The following is a 10,473-nucleotide window of genomic DNA, read 5'->3' on the forward strand; positions in this document are numbered from 1 at the left end:
GGAGAAGTCGAAGACCGGTCGAAGGAGAAGGGTGAGGGAGGGAAATTAGCGGTGGAGGTTGGAGAGGATCGGATAACCTGTCTGATACCAGATTAGAAAAATCACCTCAAGTTGAATTATCACAATGATAGGATTACAGAGTATATCGTTGAATAAAAATCTAACTAATCCTAACTAATAGAGAAGCTAAGTCAATTAATCTAACACCACTAATCTATGACTATACATTATAAAATAATAATAACAAAATACTAGTCATGCTAACACAACTCTAATGAGGTAGGCAGTTGGACTTGCACTATTGCGTTCTTCCTGAAATTTGCCCATGATATAAATTTGCCTGCTTTAATTCTCAAGCATATGTCGTACACCAAGTCAAGAAACAGGAAGTCTTTTCCTTATGGCATGTTGTTGAGTTGGATTTTTATTAAGATGAATCTGCCTGAGCGTGGCGAGAGAGTACAAAGGACCGTGAGATCGGCTCTGACAGCTACCATTCTAAGGTACTACAAGTTGTACCAGACTGTGGACAATGAGTACCTTACCTTGTCTCAGATTGCAAGGAATCCCTTGGAAGAGAAAATAGCACTTGTCGTGAGCTTGAATATACCACAAAAGAGATGGGCAAGTGTAGGGATTGAGGCTAGACACATAGCCGAGGCAGCGGAGAAGGTAATGCTGTGAGAGTAGATAAGGAGATAGGAGTAGGGAATGAAGGAGAACCAGTTGCTGCACACCTGTCAGAGCTGCAGGGAGAGTACGTGGGAGGTCAGAGAGGACACTCGTACAAGGATATGTACGAGATGATCAATACAAGATTCAACAATCTGAGCACGCAAATCAGCTATGGATTTGCAAACTTTGACCAAAGAGCGGCGGTAATGGAGGAAAGAATGGGAATTGAGAATGTGCAAAGGTGGACACCATATGGATGGGATCCTAGATACATGCCACCCGGAGGTTCCTCGAGAGGCTTTGATCAAGGTAATTAGTTAAATCTCTCAAGTTCAGTTAGTAGTTAAGTTTTCTTAGCTAGACGTGTTTAAGTTTAGATAAAGTATCTGGGAACTCAGAGATTCCTAAGCCTTCCAGTATTCCACAAGAAGTTCCTAAACCAAACCTTGATCTTTGGTACCCCTCAAAAGCTTCTTTACCGAGTGAGCCTTTCTTTATCCTAAGTTTCGGGATGAAACTTCTTTTAAGGGGGATGAGATGGGACAACCCAAAAATTTATTTTATAAATCCGGTTTTAAGAAAATCCAAAATAACCAATTTTCACTCCATGAAATTTTTACAAAGAAAGCGGTGTTAAATAAAATATTTTGAGCCATTTTAAATTTAATTCGACACCAAGAATGGATTTAATTCCAATATCCTGATTTTCCGGGTACATTGCGTGCCACGTTTTGAACTGAGAAATCTATCTGAGTGAAATCGGGAGAATTCTGAGAAACTTAAACCAAGTGATCATCTAGAAAACATTTTGGGAAAATTCTATTTTCAACCCCAAAGTATTTTGATATAGCAATTCTAGCCCTTGGTTCATGGAGTATGGTGGACCACTGACATCCAAAGCCTTTCCTGATTCATCTTTTAGCCAAAGAAATTACACTTTTGCCATCAACCAATCATATGGAATCAACCTAGGGTTTTGTGCTCCTATAAATTGGACACTTAGCAGCTTTGCCTCCTTTTTTCCACCCTTGAGCTCCCTCTGCAAGAACACCAAGAAAGACAGTAAGTTTTCATCATCTTCCCTTTCAATCCTAGCCTTCCATTTCATCTTTGCTTCCATCCTTCTCTGAGTTTATAGGTTAAGGTTGGTTTTGTGGTTTGTTTGAGATATTTAGGAGGTGAAGGAGGTTGTATCTAGCTAAGGAGGGAGGTGGAAACCAAGCTAGAAGAAGAAGAAAGCTCCAAAGGTATAACCCATGGACTCCCATTCTTTTTACAAGACTCTGTGAAATCTTTAGTGAGTAGAAATGAGTAGACATGCTAAATATATGTTGTGTTTGAGCTATTAGATGATCTAATACTTATATATGATGTGTTGTTGATGTTTTGGATGAGTTAGTTTCAACCTTCTGTGGCTATTATGCTGTTGGATTGATAGTGGAGAGATCTTCAAGGGTTAGACTCAAAGGCTAAAAGTTGAATTAGAAACATAGAGAATTATATTGAAACTTAAGATTGAGTTATTCATAAGTAAGATAGTTCCTTCTATCTTTAAGAAGTTAAGGAAGAGATGAACTAGTGGTGTGAATTCCGAAAGAAATGAAGTTTAAGATGATTGACAATGACTTTGGACTTGTGAGGTGTATGAAGTGTGAGGAATCTAAGAAGTGAATAAGATAAGAAGGGACAAGTAAAAGAATGTGGATGTATGGATGATAATATGGGTGAGAACTCAAAGAAGAACTATAGTACTGAGGTTGAAGAAGTGGTAAGAACGGTAAGAATAAGAGAAGTAACAAAGAACTTCGAGTTAGTAATTCCTAGTAGTTAGATTAAGCTTAACGCCTTAGTTGTTTGGGTGCTTGTTTGGAACTCAGAGGTTCCACTTCTTCTTAGTACTCCAAGAGAACTTCTAAGCCAATTCTTGAAATTCTTGTCACCTTTTCGAAAGCTACCGTTCCAAGAAAATCGATCCGTTCCTTCTAAGTTTCGGGACGAAACTTCTTTTAAAGGGGATAGAGTGTAACAACCCAAAATTTAATTTTATAAATTCAATTTTAAGAAATTCCAAAATAGCCATTTTCACTCCATTAAAAATTTTTGCGATCAATTGGTGTTTGAATAAATTATTTTGAACACATTTTGAAATAATTCAGCACCAAAACTTATTTTTTAATTCCAAAATCCTAAATTTTCGGGTATATTTCTATTGCTTAGTTTATCTTAAAAGGTTTAGTTGTTTAAGTAAGTTTAAGAAAAAGGGGGTGTTACATTGCCCTTGGCAAATTCTTTCTCTACAAACTTTTTTGAATATAATCGGTGGATTTCGTTGATTTGAGTGGCGAGAGGAATAGAGGGTCCTTAGAAATATACCTTAGAAATCATTTTTGGAAAAATGCATTTTGACCCCAAAACTATTTTAAACTATGATTCTAGACCTTGGTCCATAGTGCAAATATACCTTAGATTCTTGAATGGCGAGAGGAATAGAGGGTCCTTAGAAATATACCTTAGAACTTCCAAGCTTTTGTCTGATCTTTGTAAAAGCAAGCAAAATTCCCACTTAGCCCTCAACCAATCATTGACATTTATCCTAGGGTTTTGCACCCTATTTATTCAACACTAAAGCTTTGTCTTTCCTGATCTCTTCCTTGCCTCCCCTCTTATTGAGCTCTCTGTAAACAAAGAAGAAACAAAGCAGTAAGTTTCCTAGCTTTCATTCTCATCCATTCATTTCCCTTAAGGTTTTCATCCTCCTATGTTCAATCTCTGAGTTTGGTTAAGCTTGGTTTGTGTTGTTGTTTGAGGTTTCTAAATGGTGATTGGAATGGGGTCTGAGTAGGGTGGAGGTTGAAATTCACACAAGGAAGAAGAACAAGAAGAAGAGACAACAAGGTATAATCCCATGGACTCCCTCTTTATTTTTGGCTCTGTGAAGCCTAGATTCTTGAATAGAAATGAGTAGAAATGGTAGATTCTTGTTGTGTTTGAGCTAGGAAGTGATCTATTACTTGTGTATGATGTGTTGATAATATTTTGGATGTGTTGGAATTGCTTGAAAATGTTTGCAGATGATGAAGAAGTTGTCTGGTGCACACAGAAGGTGCACCAGAACATCCAACGGACCATGGCAAGGTCCGTTAGCCAAGCCCCGTTGAGTGGTGGACCATGGCAGCGAACGATGGCAAGGCCCGTTGCCAAGCCCTGTTGCTTGGCGGGGCTGAGTGGTGGGGCTTCTCAAGCCCCGCCAGGCCAAATCAGTGTACTGGCCGGTCCCTTATGGCTCAGCTACGTGTCGTTTCGGTCTGGGTGTCACGGGCCCTTGTGGCTCGGTACCTTGGGGCCGTCATGACGCACGTTTGGGCTTTGATTTTGTTGAATTTGGAGTAGAAATTAGCATTTTGTGTTAGAATTTGTAAAGAAGAATGTTGCTGAGAATTGTTGTGAAGGTTTACAGTGAAGAAATTGTTAAGTGTTGGTTTTGGCTATTTATTTGAGAAACATGGGAATTATATGAGTGTTAGATAATGAAATATGATCAATATTTGTTAAGTTTGTTAGAAAAGCATGCCTAAGTTGTATGTTATGATTCATAGAGATTATTGTCAAATTCCAAGTATTGAAGTCTACAGAACGTGTTAGTCTTAAATGTTATTGTCCAGAGAATGAGTTTAAATTTAGCAATTTGAGTTCCAAATGCATGAGAATTATTTGCTATTATCTGTCAAATTATGAATTTCAAGCATGATCATGTGTCCTTTGAGAGTCCACAGCAATTTATAGAAGGGAGGTATGTTGTACAATATTTTTGCATTCTAAGCATATCATGTTTTAAAAGTGCATAAGTGGCCAACGTGAGCCTAAGTATTATTTTCAAAAATTCATGAGCATGTGGTATATCATTGTCTTGATGCATTGAGAAGTTGTTGAAATGTTGCATGCATGAGAGATATATTTATTTACTATCAATATCGGTGAGGTTTTGGAGGACCCCGTTTGGACTATGTCCTCTCGGATGATTTTATGGACATTGCGGTCCCAGTCTATGTAACGCAGCGTATTCCCACGTTACGAGGTTGGAGACTTCCCGCCGGGCTTGGAATCCTGGTTAGGGGGTGTGCACACTAAAAGTACGATACCTGATTCCACAGAGAAAGTAAGCAAGAAAGAAAGATATAGAACCAAGAGAGTGGTTCTGTGGGCGAGTTGAGTATGTGGCCGGCTAGATTGCCGAGCCGGTTAGGTCCATTCACGATTCGTGAAGACCTACCTCCCCACGAGTAAGAGGTTCCGTAGTTATGGATGTGGCGGATGCATGAGATTGCACCGTACGCTAGGGCTTCGCTGCGGCGGAGTACCTGCCTCGCACAAGAAGGGAAATGAGAAGTATGAGAAAGCTTGAGCAAGAAAGATATCGAGTCAAGAGACTCAAGAGAAAGAAAGCAAGTCATTTATGACTCAATGGGACCTCCACATAAAGTACTCTATTTTTACAACGAGTGTATGAGTATATCTATAGTATTGCACTAGATTGCATATGAGTATATCTATTGTATTGCATGGGATTGCATATGAGTATAGTATTGCACGAGATTGCATATGATTATAGTATTTCACGAGATTGCATGTGAGTAGAGTATTGCTTGAGATTGCATAATGAGAATGTTAACTTAAGATTGTATATCGAGCATGATTGTTTTGTTACATTTTGAATTCTTGTATATCCAGTTTACATGATGAGAACTTGAGAGCATGAAGATAACTTTCGTATGATTTGTTAGTATGAAATAACTTGTAAGCATGAGTTGTTTAGATAAGTTGTTGTGATGTTTACATGTTGAAATATCTATGTTGTTAAGTCTTTTATATTGAAGCATGCCTGACGATATTATAGGTTGCAAGCATATAGAATGTATGTGATGTGATTATAGTTGCCTACGAGATGAGATTACTGTTTATGAATATTATCAAATGTTTTTCCAAAGTATATTCTATAGTACTTTACAGGGTTGAGTGTGATTATACTTAGCTTCGTGCTAACGGGTGTTTTCCTATTTGTCTATGTGTTGTTTGTAAAACCCCTTTCAGGTGGGCCCAGCGTTGAGAAGTGATTGAGCTAGACTAGTCTAGTAGTTTCTAGTGGTCTAAACTCATAGTGCTTTATCCGTGTTGTTATTTTGTCGGATTCATAGACTTATGTTGGTTTGATGACGTTTGATGATGTAGACTTCGGGGTGTCTTTTTCCCCTTTATGACTTTCAGCTAAGTTTATGGATGTTAGTTATTTATTTTATTTCTAGTTCCACCCTTAGCCTGTGCAATCACCACGGAGTGGTGGTTGTGGCGGTGACATTCCCACTAGTTTACTTATTAAGTTGTTTATCTGATGCTTAGTTTATGTTAATTGTGGTTTAAAATTATAATTAAGATTTAGAAAAAGTGGGGTGTTACAGAGGGTCGTTGCCTAGGGCCGGCCAGTGAACGGCCCGAGAGGCGAGCCTAGTTGAGCCCCGCCCCCAGATCTGTTTGTTGTTCTCTGTGCTGTGGCCGGGCCCTTGTGGCTCAGCTACGTGTCGTTTCAGACGGGGTGTCAAGGGCCCTTGTGGCTTAGTACCTCGGGTCCGCCTTGACGCACGTTTCGGCTTTGATTTCGTTAAGTTTGGAAAAGAATTGAGCATTTTATGCTAAGATTTGAAAACTTAATTGTCGCAGAGATTGTTTTAGTAATTAACAGGGAATGTGTTGAAGTTTATGAGACTTGAGTATTTTATTTGCTAAGCATGCCATTGTTTGATTGTTAAATAGAGAAGCATGAGCTTAATTAGTTGAGTTTAGCTATCAAAGCATGCCTAGATTGTATACTATGAGTTGAAGAAGTTCACTGTCAAGTTTCTATTATCAAGCATGCTTATCTTGAGAGTATTTTTGAGTTCCAAGAACATGATAAATACTTGCTAAGTGTTTATTGAGAGGAATTGTTAAGTTTTGAGTAGCAAGCATGATATATGAAGTTGTTGAGTTTCACAGTGAATAGAAGTTAGAAGCACTATTTCACAGTAAATGTCTTTATTGAGCATTTCATGTTTTAAAGGTGCATAAGTGACCATTGTGAGCCTAAGTATTATTTTTTAAAATCTCATTTTCATGTAGAAAGCCATTATCTTGTCATTTTGAGATTGAGTTAAGGAGTAGGTGCATATTCGCATAAGAAAAGTATTGCTTATAGAAGCATGAGATTGCTTATTGTATGTCTTGTACTAGATTGCCTGAGTAGTAGCCGAGATTGTATGATTAGTAGTATTAGATGGTTCATGAGTTATGACTCACACGAGATTGCATGATTAGTAGGTAATAGCATGAGTTGCTTATTTGAGTTATATGAGAAAGCATGTGATTAATGATTTATTTGAGAAGCGTGGTTTATCCATAACATGAGAATGTGATGAGTTGTTCATGTTTAAGTATGTCTACTTGAGTATTAAGTTGCAAGCATCTAAAAGTTACGCCAAATTATGTTTAAGTGTTTGAGCTTGTTTGAGCTAAGAATGTGGAACCTTGTTTTCCCAAAGTATACGCTGTAACTATTTTACAGGGTTGAGTGGCATTATACTTAGCTTCGTGCTAACGGGTTTGCTTGTTATTTGTTGTTTGTTAACCGCTTTCAGGTGGACCAAGCTCGTAGGTACGAGAGAGAGTTTCGAGTTAGACTAGGTAGTTAGATGACTCTAAACTCATGTTTTGGTTGTAGTATCCTATCTTTTGATGGTGCTGGACACCGGGGTTTTATTCATCTAGATTCTTGGATGTTAGTTTGACTTGTTATTGTTTAATTTTACCCTAGCCTATGCAATCACCGTGGAGAGTGGTTGTGGTAGCGACACTCCTTTAAGTTATTTATTAAGTTTAATTCTATTGCTTAGTTTATTTAAAAGGTTTAGTTGTTTAAGTAAGTTTAAGAAAAAGGGGGTGTTACATTGCCCTTGGCAAATTCTTTCTCTGCCAACTTTTTTGAATATAATCGGTGGATTTCGTTGATTTGAGTGGCGAGAGGAATAGAGGAGGTGCCTAACCATCTTAAGGCAAAGTTCTCATCGGTTTACCCAATGTTGTGTACAATAAGGACTAAGTCTGTGACGCATGCCAGAAAGGAAAGCAAATAAAGTCTACGTTCAAATCCAAAGCACAAGAATCTACTTCAAGACCTCTAATTCTACTGCACATGGATTTATTTGGTCCAGTACAGTAAGTCTAAGTGGTAAGAAATATACCTTGGTTGTTATTGATGATTTTTCTAAGTACACTTAGACGTTATTCATCAGGAAGAAGAATGAAGTTGAATTAAAGTTGAAAATTAAAGTTGCCAGAATTATTGAAACAGCTTCAAGTAGAAAATGAGTTGAAGATTGCAAAAATTTGAATTGACAAAGGAACGGAATTTGTGAATAATGTGATTAATCATATTTTAATTCACAAAGAATTCTACATCAATTATCTATCGCAAGAACACCACAACAAAACAGTGTCGCCGATAGAAGAAATAGAACGCTAAAGGAAGCTGCACGAGTTATGATTTAAACAGCTGAGCTACCAAAAAGATTTTGGGCAGAGACAATAAATATGACATGTTAGACTCAAAATCGCAGGTTGATCCACAAGACTTACAACAAAACGCCATATGAGTTATGGAAAATGAGAAAACCTAATCTTTAATTATTTACATACTTTTGGTTGCAAATGTTTTGTACTTGTCAATGGAAAATCTTATCTAAAGACATTTGATGAGCAAGTAGATGAAGGAATATTTTTAGGGTATTTATCCACCAGCAAGACGTAAAGAATATTGAACAAAACAACATGGTGGTGGAAGAATCAATTCATGTTGTGTTTGACGAAAATCGCAACAAACAAGTCAAGGAAGATGTACAAAGAGGTAATCTTGACTTGAGTAATACTAATGATATTTTCAAAGAAAATGATTTGCAGGATTTAGAAGAATTAAATGATTCTAGAATCGGGAAAGAATGCAATGGAACAATCAATGTAGCACCCGCGTTAGCACCGGATGTAGCAACCATGTTAGCACTCGTATTAACACCCATGTTTGCACCCGGCGTAGCACCCGTATTAACACCCGATATAGCATCCAACATAGCACATGGAATAGCACCCGATGTAGCACTCGCCAACATATCACGGCAAGAACAATTAACAGGAAACTTTGAGATTCCATGCAACTTCCAACCTGATCTAAGATGGCTTAAGGATCATGCTCAAGATCAAGTTATTGGAAATCTAATAGATGGAATAAAGATAGGATCCTCTACAAGAGATGCGTTGTTTTCTTGCTTTCTATCTCAACCTGAACCCAAAGAATTGATGAAGTTCTAACTGATCCAAGTTGGATAGATGCAATGCAAGATGAACTAGATGAATTCAAACGGAATGACGTAAGGGAACTTGTTCCAAGACCAATTGATCACAATGTAATTGGCACAAAATGGGTCTTTAGGAACAAAGTCAACGAAGACGGAGTTATTGTTAGGAATAAAGCAAGGCTAGTTGCTAAAGGCTATTCACAAGAAAAATGAATAGATTTTGATGAAACGTTTGCCCCCGTTGCACAACTCAAAGCAATACACATATTCCTAGCCTATGCAGCCTACAAAAACTTCACCGTATACCAAATGGACGTAAAAAATGCATTCCACAATGGTTCACTTGAAGAAGAAGTATATGTCGAGCAACCACCCGGATTCGAGGTAAAAGGCAAAAGTGATAAAGTCTACAAATTAAAGAAGGCATTGTATGGGTTGAAACAAACTCCTTGGTACAAAACCTTATCAATGTTCCTAATTAGTTATGGATTCACTAACGGCCTAGTCGATAAAACCTTGTTTAGAATTCAAGAAAATGATCATATTTTGTTAGTACAAATTTACGTTGATGATATTATCTTTGGAAGTACTAATCAATCTTAGTGTGAGAAATTTTCTAAGCTGATGCATAATAGGTTTGAAATGAGCATGATGGGTGAGTTGAACTACTTTTTGGGACTTCAAGTAAAACAATTGAAGGAAGGCATTTTTATCAATCAACCCAAGTACACAAAAGATCTTATCAGAAAATTTGGCTTATAAGGGAAAGGCTCAATGAAGATCCCTATTAGCACATCAGAGAGATTGGACAAAGATGACGAAGGAAAAGACATAGATCAAATGATATATCGAGAAATGATTGGATCTTTGCTATACTTCACTGCGAGTAGACCTGACATATCTTACTCAGTGGGTGTATGTGCTAGATTTTAATCTAAGACTAAAGAGATTCACCATATTGCTACCAAGAAGATCATTCGATACCTCAAAGGGACAATCAATGTAGGACTTTGGTATCCCAAGGAAGGTAATTTTACACTATCGGGTTATACAGATGCATATTTTGCAGGGTGTAAAATAGATCAGAAATGTACCACAGGAACGTGTCAGTTCTTAGGGAGATTGGTATCTTGGTTTAGTAATAAATAAAACTCCATTGCGACGATCAATGCCAAAGCTGAATATATTGCTGCAGGGAGCTGTTGTGCTCAAATTTTATGGATGAAGCAACAATTGAAAGATTACGGGATTGATTGCAAGGACGCTAGCATTTTTTGCGATAATACAAGTGCAATTGCAATCGCTCAAAATCAGTACTTTATTCGCGAACTAAACACATCGACGTACGACATCATTTTTTCGGGATAACGTCGAGAGAAGGATTTAAAGATCGATCATATTCCCACAGAGAATCAGATTATCG

Source organism: Ipomoea nil, unplaced genomic scaffold (genome assembly GCF_001879475.1).
Source record: "Ipomoea nil cultivar Tokyo-kokei standard unplaced genomic scaffold, Asagao_1.1 scaffold3245, whole genome shotgun sequence".
Taxonomy (NCBI): Eukaryota; Viridiplantae; Streptophyta; class Magnoliopsida; order Solanales; family Convolvulaceae; genus Ipomoea; species Ipomoea nil.